The following is a 22,000-nucleotide window of genomic DNA, read 5'->3' on the forward strand; positions in this document are numbered from 1 at the left end:
TAAACAGAATAACGCACGCAACGAACCAATATATTTGAAAAATCATCAATTTTCACAAGTAACAAACAGAAAAAGAGAAAAAGGCACATAACCTTCCAATATACTTGAAAAAAAATCAGCGATTTTCACAAGTAATAAACAGAAAAACAGAATAATGCACATAACCTTCCAATATACTTGAAAAATGATCGATTTTCACAAGTAACAAAAAATTAAACAGAATAACGCATGCAACCAACCAATATACATAAAAAAATTCATCGATTTTCACAAGTAACAAACAAATAAACAGAATAACGCACGCAACCAACCAATATATTTGAAAAATCATCGATTTTCACAAGTAACAAACAGAAAAAGAGAATAAGGCACATAACCTTCCAATATACTTGAAAAAAAAATCATCGATTTTCACAAGTAACAAACAGAAAATCAGAATAATGCACATAACCTTCCAATATACTTGAAAAATCATCGATTTTCACAAGTAACAAACATAAAAAGAGAATAATGCACATAACCAACCAATATACATAAAAAAATTCATCGATTTTCAGAAGTAACAAACAAATATACCGAATAACGCATGCAACCAACCAATATATTTGAAAAATCATCGATTTTCACAAGTAACAAACAAAAAAAGAGAATAAGGCACATAACCAACCAATATACAGAAAAAAAATTCATCGATTTTCACAAGTAACAAACAGAAAAAGAGAATAAGGCACATAACCTCCCAATATAGAGAAAAAAATTCATCGATTTTCACAAGTGACAAACAAATAAACAGAATAATGCACGCAACCAACCAATATATTTGAAAAATCATCGATTTTCACAAGTAACAAACAGAAAAAGAGAATAAGGCACATAACCTTCCCATATACTTGAAAAAATTCATTGATTTTCACAAGTAACAAACAGAAAAACAGAATAATGCACGTAACCAACCAATATATTTGAAAAATCATCGATTTTCAAAAGTAACAAACAGAAAAAGAGAATTATACACATAACCAATATACAAAAAATTCATCGATTTTCACAAGTAACAAACAAATAAACAGAATAATGCATGCATAACCAACCAATATATTTGAAAAATTCATCGATTTTCACAAGTAACAAACAAATAAAGAGAATAAGGCACATAACCAACAATATATTTGAAAAATCATCGATTTTCACAAGTAACAAACAGAAAAAGAGAATAAGGCACATAACCAACCAATATACATTGAAAAAAATTCATCGATTTTCACAAGTAACAAACAGAAAAAGAGAATAAGGCACATAACCAATATATTTAAAAAATTCATCGATTTTTCACAAGTAACAAACAAATAAAACAGACATATCATCAATTTTCACAAGAAACTAATAAGAACATAAATACTTGAAAAATCATCGATTTTCACAAGTAACAAACATAAAAAGAGAATAATGCACATAACCAACCAATATACAGAAAAAAATTCATCGATTTTCACAAGTAACAAACAAATATACCGAATAACGCATGCAACCAACTAATATATTTGAAAAATCATCGATTTTCACAAGTAACAAAAAAAGAGAATGAGGCACATTACCAACCAATATACATTAAAAAAATTCATCGATTTTCACAAGTAACAAACAGAAAAAGAGAATAAGGCACAAAACCTTCCAATATACAGAAAAAAAATTCATCGATTTTCACAAGTAACAAACATAAAAAGAGAATAATGCACATAACCAACCAATATACAGAAAAAAATTCATCGATTTTCACAAGTTACAAAGAAATAAACAGAACAACGCACGCAACCAACCAATATATTTGAAAAATCATCGATTTTCACAAGTAACAAACAGAAAAAGAGAATAAGGCACATAACCTTCCCATATACTTGAAAAAATTCATTGATTTTCACAAGTAACAAACAGAAAAACAGAATAATGCACATAACCAACCAATATACATTAAAAAAATTCATCGATTTTCACAAGTAACAAACAAATAAAGAGAATAACGCATGCAACCAACTAATATATTTGAAAAATCATCAATTTTCACAAGTAACAAAGAGAAAAAGAGAATAAGGCACATAACCTTCCAATATACTTGAAAAAATTCATCGATTTTCACAAGTAACAAACAGAAAAAGAGAATAAGGCACATAACCTTCCAATATACTTGAAAAAAATCATCGATTTTCACAAGTAACAAAGAGAAAAAGAGAATAAGGCACATAACCTTCCAATATACTTGAAAAAAAATCATCGATTTTCACAAGTAACAAACAGAAAAAGAGAATAAGGCACATAACCAACCAATATACATAAAAAATTCATCGATTTTCACAAGTAACAAACAAATAAACAGAATAATGCACGCAACCAACCAATATATTTGAAAAATCATCGATTTTCAAAAGTAACAAACAGAAAAAGAGAATAAGGCACATAACCTTCCCATATACTTGAAAAAATTCATTGATTTTCACTAGTAACAAACAGAAAAACAGAATAATGCACATAACCAACCAATATACATTTTAAAAAATCATCGATTTTCACAAGTAACAAACAAATAAACAGAATAACGCACGCAACCAACTAATATATTTTAAAAATCATCGATTTTCACAAGTCACAAAAAAAACAGAATTATACACATAACCAACCAATATACACAAAAAAATTCATCGATTTTCACAAGTAACAAACAAATATACCGAATAACGCATGCAACCAACTAATATAATTGAAAAATCATCGATTTTCACAAGTAACAAAAAAAAGAGAATAAGGCACATTACCAACCGATATACATGAAAAAATTCATCGATTTTCACAAGTAACAAACAGAAAAAGAGAATAAGGCACAAAACCTTCCAATATACAGAAAAAAATTCATCGATTTTCACAAGTAACAAACATAAAAAGAGAATAATGCACATAACCAACCAATATACAGAAAAAAATTCATCGATTTTCACAAGTTACAAACAAATAAACAGAACAACGCACGCAACCAACCAATATATTTGAAAAATCATCGATTTTCACAAGTAACAAACAAATAAACAGAATAACGCACGCAACCAACCAATATATTTGAAAAATCATCGATTTTCACAAGTAACAAACAGAAAAAGAGAATAAGGCACATAACCTTCCAATATACTTGAAAAAAAATCATCGATTTTCACAAGTAACAAACATAAAAAGAGAATAAGGCACATAACCGACCAATATACAGAAAAAAAATTCATCGATTTTCACAAGTAACAAACAAATAAACAGAATAACACACGCAACCAACTAATATATTTGAAAAATCATCGATTTTCACAAGTAACAAACAGAAAAAGAGAATAATGCACATAACCAACCAATATACATAAAAAAATTCATCGATTTTCTGAAGTAACAAACAAATATACCGAATAACGCACGCAACCAACCAATATATTTGAAAAATCATCGATTTTCACAAGTAACAAACAAAAAAAGAGAATAAGGCACATAACCAACCAATATAAATAAAAAATTCATCGATTTTCACAAGTAATAAACAGAAAAAGAGAATAAGGCACATAACCAACCAATATACAGAAATAAATTCATCGATTTTCACAAGTAACAAACAAATAAACAGAATAACGCACGCAACCAACCAATATATTTTAAAAATCATCGATTTTCACAAGTAACAAACAGAAAAAGAGAATAAGGCATATAACCTTCCCATATACTTGAAAAAATTCATTGATTTTCACAAGTAACAAACAGAAAAACAGAATAATGCACATAACCAACCAATAAACATAAAAAAAATTCATCGATTTTCACAAGTAACAAACAAATAAACAGAATAACGCACGCAACGAACCAATATATTTGAAAAATCATCAATTTTCACAAGTAACAAACAGAAAAAGAGAAAAAGGCACATAACCTTCCAATATACTTGAAAAAAAATCAGCGATTTTCACAAGTTATAAACAGAAAAACAGAATAATGCACATAACCTTCCAATATACTTGAAAAATCATCGATTTTCACAAGTAACAAACAGAAAAAGAGAATAAGGCACATAACCTTCCAATATACTTGAAAAAAAAATCATCGATTTTCACAAGTAACAAACAGAAAATCAGAATAATGCACATAACCTTCCAATATACTTGAAAAATCATCGATTTTCACAAGTAACAAACATAAAAAGAGAATAATGCACATAACCAACCAATATACATAAAAAATTCATCGATTTTCACAAGTAACAAACAAATAAACAGAATAATGCACGCATAACCAACTAATACATTTGAAAAATCGTCGTTTTTCACAAGTAACAAACAGAAAAAAAGAATAATAATCATAACCCTCCAATAAACTTGAAAAATAATCTAAATTCACAAGTAACAAACAAAAAACAGAATAATGCACATAACCAACTAATATACTTAAAAATCATCGATTTTCACAAGTCAAACATAAAAAAACAGAATTATACACATAACCAACCAATATACACAAAAAATTCATCGATTTTCAGAAGTAACAAACAAATATACCGAATAACGCATGCAACCAACCAATATATTTGAAAAATCATCGATTTTCACAAGTAACAAACAAAAAAAGAGAATAAGGCACATAACCAACAAATATACATGAAAAAATTCATCGATTTTCACAAGTAACAAAGAGAAAAAGAGAATAAGGCACATAACCTTCCAATATACTTGAAAAAAATTCATCGATTTTCACAAGTAACAAACATAAAAAGAGAATAATGCACATAACCAACCAATATACAGAAAAAAATTCATCGATTTTCACAAGTAACAAACAAATAAACAGAATAACGCACGCAACCAACCAATATATTTGAAAAATCATCGATTTTCACAAGTAACAAACAAATAAACAGAATAACGCACGCAACCAACCAATATATTTGAAAAATCATCGATTTTCACAAGTAACAAACAGAAAAAGAGAATAAGGCACATAACCTTCCCATATACTTGAAAAAATTCATTGATTTTCACAAGTAACAAACAGAAAAACAGAATAATGCACATAACCAACCAATATACATTAAAAAAATTCATCGATTTTCACAAGTAACAAACAAATAAACAGAATAACGCACGCAACCAACTAATATATTTTAAAAATCATCGATTTTCACAAGTAACAAAGAGAAAAAGAGAATAAGGCACATAACCTTCCAATATACTTGAAAAAATTCATCGATTTTTCACAAGTAACAAACAGAAAAAGAGAATAATGCACATAACCTTCCAATATACTTGAAAAAATTCATCGATTTTTCACAAGTAACAAACAGAAAAAGAGAATAATGCACATAACCAACCAATATACATAAAAAAAATTCATCGATTTTCTGAAGTAACAAACAAATATACCGAATAACGCATGCAACCAACCAATATATTTGAAAAATCATCGATTTTCACAAGTAGCAAACAAAAAAAGAGAATGAGGCACATCACCAACCAATATACATTAAAAAAATTCATCGATTTTCACAAGTAACAAACAGAAAAAGAGAATAAGGCACAAAACCTTCCAATATACATAAAAAAAATTCATCGATTTTCACAAGTTACAAAGAAATAAACAGAACAACGCACGCAACCAACCAATATATTTGAAAAATCATCGATTTTCACAAGTAACAAACAGAAAAAGAGAATAAGGCACATAACCAACCAATATACATAAAAAAATTAATCGATTTTCACAAGTAACAAACAGAAAAACAGAATAAGGCACAAAACCTTCCAATATATTTGAAAAATCATCGATTTTCACAAGTAACAAACAGAAAAAGAGAATAATGCACATAACCAACCAATATACATTAAAAAAATTCATCGATTTTCACAAGTAACAAACAAATAAAGAGAATAACGCATGCAACCAACTAATATATTTGAAAAATCATCAATTTTCACAAGTAACAAAGAGAAAAAGAGAATAAGGCACATAACCTTCCAATATACTTGAAAAAATTCATCGATTTTCACAAGTAACAAACAGAAAAAGAGAATGAGGCACATAACCTTCCAATGTACAGAAAAAAATTCATCGATTTTCACAAGTAACAAACATAAAAAGAGAATAATGCACATAACCAACCAATATACAGAAAAAAATTCATCGATTTTCACAAGTAACAAACAAATAAACAGAACAACGCACGCAACCAACAATATATTTGAAAAATCATCGATTTTCACAAGTAACAAACAGAAAAGAGAATAAGGCACATAACCAACCAATATACAGAAAAAATTCATCGATTTTCACAAGTAACAAACATGAATAAGGCACATAACCAACCAATATACAGAAAAAAATTCATCGATTTTCACAAGTAACAAACAAATAAACAGAATAACGCACGCAACCAACCAATATATTTGAAAAATCATCGATTTTCACAAGTAACAAACAGAAAAAGAGAATAAGGCACATAACCTTCCCATATACTTGAAAAAATTCATTGATTTTCACTAGTAACAAACAGAAAAACAGAATAATGCACATAACCAACCAATATACATTTTAAAAAATCATCGATTTTCACAAGTAACAAACAAATAAACAGAATAACGCACGCAACCAACTAATATATTTTAAAAATCATCGATTTTCACAAGTCACAAAAAAAACAGAATTATACACATAACCAACCAATATACACAAAAAAATTCATCGATTTTCACAAGTAACAAACAAATATACCGAATAACGCATGCAACCAACTAATATATTTGAAAAATCATCGATTTTCACAAGTAACAAAAAAAGAGAATGAGGCACATTACCAACCAATATACATTAAAAAAATTCATCGATTTTCACAAGTAACAAACAGAAAAAGAGAATAAGGCACAAAACCTTCCAATATACAGAAAAAAATTCATCGATTTTCACAAGTAACAAACATAAAAAGAGAATAATGCACATAACCAACCAATATACAGAAAAAAATTCATCGATTTTCACAAGTTACAAACAAATAAACAGAACAACGCACGCAACCAACCAATATATTTGAAAAATCATCGATTTTCACAAGTAACAAACAAATAAACAGAATAACGCACGCAACCAACCAATATATTTGAAAAATCATCGATTTTCACAAGTAACAAACAGAAAAAGAGAATAAGGCACATAACCTTCCAATATACTTGAAAAAATTCATTGATTTTCACAAGTAACAAACAGAAAAACAGAATAATGCACATAACCAACCAATATACATTAAAAAAATTCATCGATTTTCACAAGTAACAAACAAATAAAGAGAATAACGCATGCAACCAACTAATATATTTGAAAAATCATCAATTTTCACAAGTAACAAAGAGAAAAAGAGAATAAGGCACATAACCTTCCAATATACTTGAAAAAATTCATCGATTTTCACAAGTAACAAACAGAAAAAGAGAATGAGGCACATAAACTTCCAATGTGCAGAAAAAAATTCATCGATTTTTCACAAGTAACAAACATAAAAAGAGAATAATGCACATAACCAACCAATATACAGAAAAAAATTCATCGATTTTCACAAGTAACAAACAAATATACCGAATAATGCATGCAACCAACTAATATATTTGAAAAATTCATCGATTTTCACAAGTAACAAACAAATAAACAGAACAACGCACGCAACCAACTAATATATTTAAAAAATCATCGATTTTCACAAGTCACAAACAGAAAAAGAGAATAAGGCACATAACCTTCCCATATACTTGAAAAAATTCATTGATTTTCACTAGTAACAAACAGAAAAACAGAATAATGCACATAACCAACCAATATACATTTTAAAAAATCATCGATTTTCACAAGTAACAAACAAATAAACAGAATAACGCACGCAACCAACTAATATATTTTAAAAATCATCGATTTTCACAAGTCACAAAAAAAACAGAATTATACACATAACCAACCAATATACACAAAAAAATTCATCGATTTTCACAAGTAACAAACAAATATACCGAATAACGCATGCAACCAACTAATATAATTGAAAAATCATCGATTTTCACAAGTAACAAAAAAAAGAGAATAAGGCACATTACCAACCAATATACATGAAAAAAATTCATCGATTTTCACAAGTAACAAACAGAAAAAGAGAATAAGGCACAAAACCTTCCAATATACAGAAAAAAATTCATCGATTTTCACAAGTAACAAACATAAAAGAGAATAATGCACATAACCAACCAATATACAGAAAAAAATTCATCGATTTTCACAAGTTACAAACAAATAAACAGAACAACGCACGCAACCAACCAATATATTTGAAAAATCATCGATTTTCACAAGTAACAAACAAATAAACAGAATAATGCACGCAACCAACCAATATATTTGAAAAATCATCGATTTTCACAAGTAACAAACAGAAAAAGAGAATAAGGCACATAACCTTCCAATATATTTGAAAAATCATCGATTTTCACAAGTAACAAACAGAAAAAGAGAATAATGCACATAACCAACCAATATACGTAAAAAATTCATCGATTTTCACAAGTAACAAACAAATAAACAGAATAACGCACGCAACCAACCAATATATTTGAAAAATCATCGATTTTCACAAGTAACAAACAGAAAAAGAGAATAATGCACATAACCAACCAATATACGTAAAAAATTCATCGATTTTCACAAGTAACAAACAAATAAACAGAATAACGCACATAACCAACCAATATACATAAAAAATTCATCGATTTTCACAAGTAACAAACAGAAAAAGAGAATAAGGCACATAACCTTCCCAATATACAGAAAAAATTCATCGATTTTCACAAGTAACAAACAAATAAACAGAATAATGCACATAACCAACCAATATATTTGAAAAATCATCGATTTTCACAAGTAACAAACAAATAAACAGAATAACGGCACATAACCTTCCCAATATATTTGAAAAATCATCGATTTTCACAAGTAACAAACAGAAAAAGAGAATAATGCACATAACCTTCCAATATACTTGAAAAAAATTCATTCGATTTTCACAAGTAACAAACAGAAAAACAGAATAATGCACATAACCAACCAATATACATTTGAAAAATCATCGATTTTCACAAGTAACAAACAAATAAACAGAATAACGCATGCAACCAACCAATATACATGAAAAATTCATCGATTTTCACAAGTAACAAACAAACAGAAAAAGATTTTCACAAGTAACAAATAAGGCACATAACCTTCCAATATATTTGAAAAATCATCGATTTTCACAAGTAACAAACAGAAAAAGAGAATAATGCACATAACCAACCAATATACATAAAAAAATTCATCGATTTTCTGAAGTAACAAACAAATATACCGAATAACGCATGCAACCAACCAATATATTTGAAAAATCATCGATTTTGACAAGTAACAAACAAAAAAAGAGAATAAGGCACATAACCAACCAATATACAGAAAAAAAAATTCATCGATTTTCACAAGTAACAAACAGAAAAAGAGAATAAGGCACATAACCTCCCAATATAGAGAAAAAAATTCATCGATTTTCACAAGTGACAAACAAATAAACAGAATAACGCACGCAACCAACCAATATATTTGAAAAATCATCGATTTTCACAAGTAACAAACAGAAAAAGAGAATAAGGCACATAACCTTCCCATATACTTGAAAAAATTCATTGATTTTCACAAGTAACAAACAGAAAAACAGAATAATGCACATAACCAACCAATATACATTAAAAAAATTCATCGATTTTCACAAGTAACAAACAAATAAAGAGAATAACGCATGCAACCAACTAATATATTTGAAAAATCATCAATTTTCACAAGTAACAAACAGAAAAAGAGAATGAGGCACATAACCTTCCAATGTACAGAAAAAAATTCATCGATTTTCACAAGTAACAAACATAAAAAGAGAATAATGCACATAACCAACCAATATACAGAAAAAAATTCATCGATTTTCACAAGTAACAAACAAATATACCGAATAACGCATGCAACCAACTAATATATTTGAAAAATCATCGATTTTCACAAGTAACAAAAAAAGAGAATGAGGCACATTACCAACCAATATACATTAAAAAAATTCATCGATTTTCACAAGTAACAAACAGAAAAAGAGAATAAGGCACAAAACCTTCCAATATACAGAAAAAAAATTCATCGATTTTCACAAGTAACAAACATAAAAAGAGAATAATGCACATAACCAACCAATATACAGAAAAAAATTCATCGATTTTCACAAGTTACAAAGAAATAAACATCATCGATTTTCACAAGTTACAAAGAAATAAACAGAACAACGCACGCAACCAACCAATATATTTGAAAAATCATCGATTTTCACAAGTAACAAACAGAAAAAGAGAATAAGGCACATAACCTTCCCATATACTTGAAAAAATTCATTGATTTTCACAAGTAACAAACAGAAAAACAGAATAATGCACATAACCAACCAATATACATTAAAAAAATTCATCGATTTTCACAAGTAACAAACAAATAAAGAGAATAACGCATGCAACCAACTAATATATTTGAAAAATCATCAATTTTCACAAGTAACAAAGAGAAAAAGAGAATAAGGCACATAACCTTCCAATATACTTGAAAAAATTCATCCATTTTCACAAGTAACAAACAGAAAAAGAGAATGAGGCACATAACCTTCCAATGTACAGAAAAAAATTCATCGATTTTCACAAGTAACAAACATAAAAAGAGAATAATGCACATAACCAACCAATATACAGAAAAAATTCATCGATTTTCACAAGTAACAAACAAATATACCGAATAATGCATGCAACCAACTAATATATTTGAAAAATTCATCGATTTTCACAAGTAACAAACAAATAAACAGAACAACGCACGCAACCAACTAATATACATCAAAAAAATTCATCGATTTTCACAAGTAACAAACATAAAAAGAGAATAATGCACATAACCAACCAATATACAAACAAAAATTCATCGATTTTCACAAGTAACAAACAAATAAACAGAACAACGCACGCAACCAACTAATATATTTAAAAAATCATCGATTTTCACAAGTCACAAACAGAAAAAGAGAATAAGGCACATAACCTTCCCATATACTTGAAAAAATTCATTGATTTTCACTAGTAACAAACAGAAAAACAGAATAATGCACATAACCAACCAATATACATTTTAAAAAATCATCGATTTTCACAAGTAACAAACAAATAAACAGAATAACGCACGCAACCAACTAATATATTTTAAAAATCATCGATTTTCACAAGTCACAAAAAAAACAGAATTATACACATAACCAACCAATATACACAAAAAAATTCATCGATTTTCACAAGTAACAAACAAATATACCGAATAACGCATGCAACCAACTAATATAATTGAAAAATCATCGATTTTCACAAGTAACAAAAAAAAAAGAGAATAAGGCACATTACCAACCAATATACATTAAAAAAATTCATCGATTTTCACAAGTAACAAACAGAAAAAGAGAATAAGGCACAAAACCTTCCAATATACAGAAAACAATTCATCGATTTTCACAAGTAACAAACATAAAAAGAGAATAATGCACATAACCAACCAATATACAGAAAAAAATTCATCGATTTTCACAAGTTACAAACAAATAAACAGAACAACGCACGCAACCAACCAATATATTTGAAAAATCATCGATTTTCACAAGTAACAAACAAATAAACAGAATAACGCACGCAACCAACCAATATATTTGAAAAATCATCGATTTTCACAAGTAACAAACAGAAAAAGAGAATAAGGCACATAACCTTCCAATATACTTGAAAAAAAATCATCGATTTTCACAAGTAACAAACATAAAAAGAGAATAAGGCACATAACCGACCAATATACAGAAAAAAAATTCATCGATTTTCACAAGTAACAAACAAATAAACAGAATAACACACGCAACCAACTAATATATTTGAAAAATCATCGATTTTCACAAGTAACAAACAGAAAAAGAGAATAATGCACATAACCTTCCAATATACTTGAAAAAATTCATCGATTTTCACAAGTAACAAACAGAAAAAGAGAATAATGCACATAACCAACCAATATACATAAAAATTCATCGATTTTCACAAGTAACAAACAAAACAGAATAATACAGAAAAATCATCGATTTTCACAAGTAACAAACAAAAAACAGAATAAGGCACACCAACCTAATATATTTGAAAAAATCATCGATTTTCACAAGTAACAAAGAGAAAAAGAGAATAAGGCACATAAACTTCCAATATACTTGAAAAAATTCATCGATTTTGACAAGTAACAAACATAAAAAGAGAATAATGCACATAACCAACCAATATACATTAAAAAAATTCATCGATTTTCACAAGTAACAAACAAATAAAGAGAATAACGCATGCAACCAACTAATATATTTGAAAAATAATCGATTTTCACAAATAACAAACAGAAAAAGAGAATAAGGCACAAAACCAACCAATATACATAAAAAATTCATCGATTTTCACAAGTAACAAACAGGAAAAGAGAATAAGGCACATAACCTTCCAATATACAGAAAAAAATTCATCGATTTTCACAAGTAAAAAACAGAAAAAGAGAATAAGGCACATAACCAACCAATATACAGAAAAAAATTCATCGATTTTCACAAGTATCAAACAAATAAACAGAATAATGCACGTAACCAACCAATATATTTGAAAAATCATCGATTTTCAAAAGTAACAAACAGAAAAAGAGAATAAGGCACATAACCTTCCCATATACTTGAAAAAATTCATTGATTTTCACAAGTAACAAACAGAAAAACAGAATAATGCACGTAACCAACCAATAAACATAAAAAAATTCATCGATTTTCACAAGTAACAAACAAATAAACAGAATAACGCACGCAACCAACCAATATATTTAAAAAATCATCGATTTTCACAAGTAACAAAGAGAAAAAGAGAATAAGGCACATAACCTTCCAATATACTTGAAAAAAATTCATCGATTTTCACAAGTAACAAACATAAAAAGAGAATACTGCACATAACCAACCAATATACAGAAAAAAATTCATCGATTTTCACAAGTAACAAACAAATAAACAGAATAATGCACGCAACCAACCAATATATTTGAAAAATCATCGATTTTCAAAAGTAACAAACAGAAAAAGAGAATAAGGCACATAACCTTCCCATATACTTGAAAAAATTCATTGATTTTCACAAGTAACAAAGAGAAAAACAGAATAATGTACATAACCAACCAATATACATTTTAAAAAATCATCGATTTTCACAAGTAACAAAAAAAAAAACAGAATTATACACATAACCAACTAATATACACAAAAAATTTCATCGATTTTCACAAGTAACAAACAAATATACCGAATAACGCATGCAACCAACTAATATATTTGAAAAATCATCGATTTTCACAAGTAACAAAAAAAAGAGAATAAGGCACATTACCAACCAATATACATTAAAAAAATTCATCGATTTTCACAAGTAACAAACAGAAAAAGAGAATAAGGCACATAACCTTCCAATATACAGAAAAAATTAATCGATTTTCACAAGTAACAAACAGAAAAAGAGAATAATGCACACAACCAACCAATAAACATAAAAAAAATTCATCGATTTTCACAAGTAACAAACAAATAAACAGAATAACGCACGCAACCAACCAATATATTTGAAAAATCATCGATTTTCACAAGTAACAAACAGAAAAAGAGAATAAGGCACATAACCTTCCAATATACTTGAAAAAAAATCAGCGATTTTCACAAGTAATAAACAGAAAAACAGAATAATGCACATAACCTTCCAATATACTTGAAAAATCATCGATTTTCACAAGTAACAAAAAATTAAACAGAATAACGCACGCAACCAACCAATATACATAAAAAAATTCATCGATTTTCACAAGTAACAAACAAATAAACAGAATAACGCACGCAACCAACCAATATATTTGAAAAATCATCGATTTTCACAAGTAACAAACAGAAAAAGAGAATAAGGCACATAACCTTCCAATATTCTTGAAAAATCATCGATTTTCACAAGTAACAAACAAAAAAAGAGAATAAGGCACATAACCAACCAATATACAGAAAAAAAATTCATCGATTTTCACAAGTAACAAACAGAAAAAGAGAATAAGGCACATAACCTCCCAATATACAGAAAAAAATTCATCGATTTTCACAAGTAACAAACAAATAAACAGAATAACGCACGCAACCAACCAATATATTTGAAAAATCATCGATTTTCACAAGTAACAAACAGAAAAAGAGAATAAGGCACATAACCTTCCCATATACTTGAAAAAATTCATTGATTTTCACAAGTAACAAACAGAAAAACAGAATAATGCACATAACCAACCAATATACATTAAAAAAATTCATCGATTTTCACAAGTAACAAACAAATAAAGAGAATAACGCATGCAACCAACTAATATATTTGAAAAATCATCAATTTTCACAAGTAACAAACAGAAAAAGAGAAAAAGGCACATAACCTTCCAATATACTTGAAAAAAAATCAGCGATTTTCACAAGTAATAAACAGAAAAACAGAATAATGCACATAACCTTCCAAAAAACATTAAAAAAAATTCATCGATTTTCACAAGTAACAAACAAATAAAGAGAATAACGCATGCAACCAACTAATGTATTTGAAAAATCATCGATTTTCACAAGTAACAAAGAGAAAAAAGAGAATGAGGCACATTACCAACCAATATACTTGAAAAAATTCATCGATTTTCACAAGTAACAAACAGAAAAAGAGAATAAGGCACATAACCTTCCAATATACTTGAAAAAAATCATCGATTTTTCACAGTAACAAAAGAGAAAAAGAGAATAAGGCACATAACCTTCCAATATACTTGAAAAAAATCATCGATTTTCACAAGTAACAAACAGAAAAAGAGAATAAGGCACATAACCAACCAATATACATAAAAAATTCATCGATTTTCACAAGTAACAAACAAATAAACAGAATAATGCACGCAACCAACCAATATATTTGAAAAATCATCGATTTTCAAAAGTAACAAACAGAAAAAGAGAATAAGGCACATAACCTTCCCATATACTTGAAAAAATTCATTGATTTTCACAAGTAACAAAGAGAAAAACAGAATAATGCACATAACCAACCAATAAACATAAAAAAAATTCATCGATTTTCACAAGTAACAAACAAATAAACAGAATAGCGCACGCAACCAACTAATATATTTTAAAAATCATCGATTTTCACAAGTCACAAAAAAAAAACAGAATTATACACATAACCAACCAATATACACAAAAAAATTTATCGAATTTCACAAGTAACAAACAAATATTCCGAATAACGCATGCAACCAACTAATATATTTGAAAAATCATCGATTTTCACAAGTAACAAAAAAAAGAGAATAAGGCACATTACCAACCAATATACATAAAAAAATTCATCGATTTTCACAAGTAACAAACAGAAAAAGAGAATAAGGCACAAAACCTTCCAATATACAGAAAAAAATTCATCGATTTTCACAAGTAACAAACAGAAAAAGAGAATAATGCACATAACCAACCAATATACAGAAAAAAATTCATCGATTTTCACAAGTAACAAACAAATAAACAGAATAACGCACGCAACCAACCAATATATTTGAAAAATCATCGATTTTCACAAGTAACAAACAGAAAAAGAGAATAAGGCACATAACCTTGAAATATACTTGAAAAAAAAATCAGCGATTTTCACAAGTAATAAACAGAAAAACAGAATAATGCACATAACCTTCCAATATACTTGAAAAATCATCGATTTTCACAAGTAACAAAAAATTAAACAGAATAACGCACGCAACCAACCAATATACATAAAAAAATTCATCGATTTTCACAAGTAACAAACAAATAAACAGAATAACACACGCAACCAACCAATATATTTGAAAAATCATCGATTTTCACAAGTAACAAACAGAAAAAGAGAATAAGGCACATAACCTTCCAATATACTTGAAAAAAATTCATCGATTTTCACAAGTAAAAAACAGAAAAAGAGAATAAGGCACATAACCAACCAATATACAGAAAAAAATTCATCGATTTTCACAAGTAACAAACAAATAAACAGAATAACGCACGCAACCAACCAATATATTTGAAAAATCATCGATTTTCACAAGTAACAAACAGAAAAAGAGAATAAGGCACATAACCTCCCAATATACAGAAAAAAATTCATCGATTTTCACAAGTAACAAACATAAAAAGAGAATAATGCATGCAACCAACTAATGTATTTGAAAAATCATCGATTTTCACAAGTAACAAAGAGAAAAAGAGAATAAGGCACATAACCTTCCAATATACTTGAAAAAAAATCAGCGATTTTCACAAGTAATAAACAGAAAAAGAGAATAAGGCACATAACCTTCCAATATACAGAAAAAAATTCATCGATTTTCACAAGTAACAAACATAAAAGAGAATAATGCACATAACCAACCAATATACATTAAAAAATTCATCGATTTTCACAAGTAACAAACAAATAAAGAGAATAACGCATGCAACCAACTAATATATTTGAAAAATCATCGATTTTCACAAGTAACAAAGAGAAAAAGAGAATAAGGCACATAATCTTCCAACATACTTGAAAAAATTCATCGATTTTCACAAGTAACAAACAGAAAAAGAGAATAAGGCACATAACCTTCCAATATACAGAAAAAAATTCATCGATTTTCACAAGTAACAAACATAAAAAGAGAATAATGCACATAACCAACCAATATACAGAAAAAAATTCATCGATTTTCACAAGTAACAAACAAATAAACAGAACAACGCATGCAACCAACTAATATATTTAAAAAATCATCGATTTTCACAAGTCACAAACAGAAAAAGAGAATAAGGCACATAACCTTCCCATATACTTGAAAAAATTCATTGATTTTCACTAGTAACAAACAGAAAAACAGAATAATGCACATAAGCAACCAATATACATTGAAAAAAATCATCGATTTTCACAAGTAACAAAGAAATAAACAGAATAACGCACGCAACCAACCAATATATTTGAAAAATCATCGATTTTCACAAGTAACAAACAGAAAAAGAGAAGAAGGCACATAACCTTCCAATATACTTCAAAAAAAATCATCGATTTTCACAGGTAACAAACAGAAAAAGAGAATAAGGCACATAACCAACCAATATACATAAAAAATTCATCGATTTTCACAAGTAACAAACAAATAAACAGAATAATGCACGCAACCAACCAATATATTTGAAAAATCATCGATTTTCACAAGTAACAAACAGAAAAAGAGAATAAGGCATATAACCTTCCCATATACTTGAAAAAATTCATTGATTTTCACAAGTAACAAACAGAAAAACAGAATAATGCACATAACCAACCAATATACATTTTAAAAAATCATCGATTTTCACAAGTAACAAACAAATAAACAGAATAACGCACGCAACCAACTAATATATTTTAAAAATCATCGATTTTCACAAGTCACAAAAAAAACAGAATTATACACATAACCAACCAATATACACAAAAAAATTCATCGATTTTCACAAGTAACAAACAAATATACCGAATAACACATGCAACCAACTAATATAATTGAAAAATCATCGATTTTCACAAGTAACAAAAAAAAAGAGAATAAGGCACATTACCAACCAATATACATTAAAAAAATTCATAGATTTTCACAAGTAACAAACAGAAAAAGAGAATAAGGCACAAAACCTTCCAATAAACAGAAAAACATTCATCGATTTTCACAAGTAACAAACATAAAAAGAGAATAATGCACATAACCAACCAATATACAGAAAAAAATTCATCGATTTTCACAAGTTACAAACAAATAAACAGAACAACGCACGCAACCAACCAATATATTTGAAAAATCATCGATTTTCACAAGTAACAAACAAATAAACAGAATAACGCACGCAACCAACCAATATATTTGAAAAATCATCGATTTTCACAAGTAACAAACAGAAAAAGAGAATAAGGCACATAACCTTCCAATATACTTGAAAAAAAAATCATCGATTTTCACAAGTAACAAACAGAAAATCAGAATAATGCACATAACCTTCCAATATACTTGAAAAATCATCGATTTTCACAAGTAACAAAAAATTAAACAGAATAACGCACGCAACCAACCAATATACATAAAAAAATTCATCGATTTTCACAAGTAACAAACAGAAAAAGAGAATAAGGCACATAACCTTCCAATATACAGAAAAAAATTCATCGATTTTCACAAGTAACAAACAAATAAACAGAATAACGCACGCAACCAACCAATATATTTTAAAAATCATCGATTTTCACAAGTAACAAACAGAAAAAGAGAATAAGGCATATAACCTTCCCATATACTTGAAAAAATTCATTGATTTTCACAAGTAACAAACAAATAAACAGAATAACGCACGCAACGAACCAATATATTTGAAAAATCATCAATTTTCACAAGTAACAAACAGAAAAAGAGAAAAAGGCACATAACCTTAATATATTTGAAAAATCATCGATTTTCACAAGTAACAAACAGAAAAACAGAATAATGCACACAACCAACCAATATACATAAAAAAATTAATCGATTTTCACAAATAACAAACAGAAAAACAGAATAAGGCACATAACCAACCAATATACACTAAAAATTCATCGATTTTCACAAGTAACAAACAAAAAAGAGAATAAGGCACGCATAACCAACCAATATATTTGAAAAATCATCGATTTTCACAAGTAACAAACAGAAAAAGAGAATAAGGCACATAACCTTCCAATATACTTGAAAAAAAAATCATCGATTTTCACAAGTAACAAACAGAAAATCAGAATAATGTACATAACCTTCCAATATACTTGAAAAATCATCGATTTTCTTAACAATTAACAGAATAATCACAATAACAAAAAATAAAATATACATCGATTTTCACAAGTAACAAACAATAATGCACATAACCAACCAATATACATAAAAAATCAATCGATTTTCAGAAGTAACAAACAAATATACCAACCAATATATTTGAAAAATCATCGATTTTCACAAGTAACAAACAAAAAAAGAGAATAAGGCACATAACCAACCAATATACAGAAAAAAAAATTCATCGATTTTCACAAGTAACAAACAGAAAAAGAGAATAAGGCACATAACCTCCCAATATAGAGAAAAAAATTCATCGATTTTCACAAGTGACAAACAAATAAACAGAATAATGCACGCAACCAACCAATATATTTGAAAAATCATCGATTTTCACAAGTAACAAACAGAAAAAGAGAATAAGGCACATAACCTTCCCATATACTTGAAAAAATTCATTGATTTTCACAAGTAACAAACAGAAAAACAGAATAATGCACATAACCAACCAATATACATTAAAAAAATTCATCGATTTTCACAAGTAACAAACAAATAAAGAGAATAACGCATGCAACCAACTAATATATTTGAAAAATCATCAATTTTCACAAGTAACAAACAGAAAAAGAGAATGAGGCACATAACCTTCCAATGTGCAGAAAAAAATTCATCGATTTTCACAAGTAACAAACATAAAAAGAGAATAATGCACATAACCAACCAATATACAGAAAAAAATTCATCGATTTTCACAAGTAACAAACAAATATACCGAATAACGCATGCAACCAACTAATATATTTGAAAAATCATCGATTTTCACAAGTAACAAAAAAAGAGAATGAGGCACATTACCAACCAATATACATTAAAAAAATTCATCGATTTTCACAAGTAACAAACAGAAAAAGAGAATAAGGCACAAAACCTTCCAATATACAGAAAAAAATTCATCGATTTTCACAAGTAACAAACATAAAAAGAGAATAATGCACATAACCAACCAATATACAGAAAAAAATTCATCGATTTTCACAAGTTACAAAGAAATAAACCAATATATTTGAAAAATCATCGATTTTGACAAGTAACAAACAAAAAAAGAGAATAAGGCACATAACCAACCAATATACAGAAAAAAAAATTCATCGATTTTCACAAGTAACAAACAGAAAAAGAGAATAAGGCACATAACCTTCCCATATACTTGAAAAAATTCATTGATTTTCACAAGTAACAAACAGAAAAACAGAATAATGCACATAACCAACCAATATACATTAAAAAAATTCATCGATTTTCACAAGTAACAAACAAATAAAGAGAATAACGCATGCAACCAACTAATATATTTGAAAAATCATCAATTTTCACAAGTAACAAAGAGAAAAAGAGAATAAGGCACATAACCTTCCAATATACTTGAAAAAATTCATCCATTTTCACAAGTAACAAACAGAAAAAGAGAATGAGGCACATAACCTTCCAATGTACAGAAAAAAATTCATCGATTTTCACAAGTAACAAACATAAAAAGAGAATAATGCACATAACCAACCAATATACAGAAAAAATTCATCGATTTTCACAAGTAACAAACAAATATACCGAATAACGCATGCAACCAACTAATATATTTGAAAAATCATCGATTTTCACAAGTAACAAAAAAAGAGAATGAGGCACATTACCAACCAATATACATCAAAAAATTCATCGATTTTCACAAGTAACAAACAGAAAAGAGAATAATGCACATAACCAACCAATATACAGAAAAAAAATTCATCGATTTTCACAAGTAACAAACAAATAAACAGAACAACGCACGCAACCAACTAATATATTTAAAAAATCATCGATTTTCACAAGTCACAAACAGAAAAAGAGAATAAGGCACATAACCTTCCCATATACTTGAAAAAATTCATTGATTTTCACTAGTAACAAACAGAAAAACAGAATAATGCACATAACCAACCAATATACATTTTAAAAAATCATCGATTTTCACAAGTAACAAACAAATAAACAGAATAACGCACGCAACCAACTAATATATTTTAAAAATCATCGATTTTCACAAGTCACAAAAAAAACAGAATTATACACATAACCAACCAATATACACAAAAAAATTCATCGATTTTCACAAGTAACAAACAAATATACCGAATAACGCATGCAACCAACTAATATAATTGAAAAATCATCGATTTTCACAAGTAACAAAAAAAAAGAGAATAAGGCACATTACCAACCAATATACATGAAAAAAATTCATCGATTTTCACAAGTAACAAACAGAAAAAGAGAATAAGGCACAAAACCTTCCAATATACAGAAAAAAATTCATCGATTTTCACAAGTAACAAACATAAAAAGAGAATAATGCACATAACCAACCAATATACAGAAAAAAATTCATCGATTTTCACAAGTTACAAACAAATAAACAGAACAACGCACGCAACCAACCAATATATTTGAAAAATCATCGATTTTCACAAGTAACAAACAAATAAACAGAATAACGCACGCAACCAACCAATATATTTGAAAAATCATCGATTTTCACAAGTAACAAACAGAAAAAGAGAATAAGGCACATAACCTTCCAATATACTTGAAAAAATTCATCGATTTTCACAAGTAACAAACAGAAAAAGAGAATAATGCACATAACCAACCAGTATACATAAAAAAAATTCATCGATTTTCATAAGTAACAAACAAATAAACAGAATAACGCATGCAACCAACAAATATATTTGAAAAATCATCGATTTTCACAAGTAACAAACAGAAAAAGAGAATAATGCACATAACCAACCAATATACATTAAAAAAAATTCATCGATATTCACAAGTAACAAACAAATAAAGAGAATAA

This window comes from Eptatretus burgeri, chromosome 2 (assembly GCF_056783735.1).
Source record: "Eptatretus burgeri isolate ZD-2024b chromosome 2, Ebu_testis_v1, whole genome shotgun sequence".
Taxonomy (NCBI): Eukaryota; Metazoa; Chordata; class Myxini; order Myxiniformes; family Myxinidae; genus Eptatretus; species Eptatretus burgeri.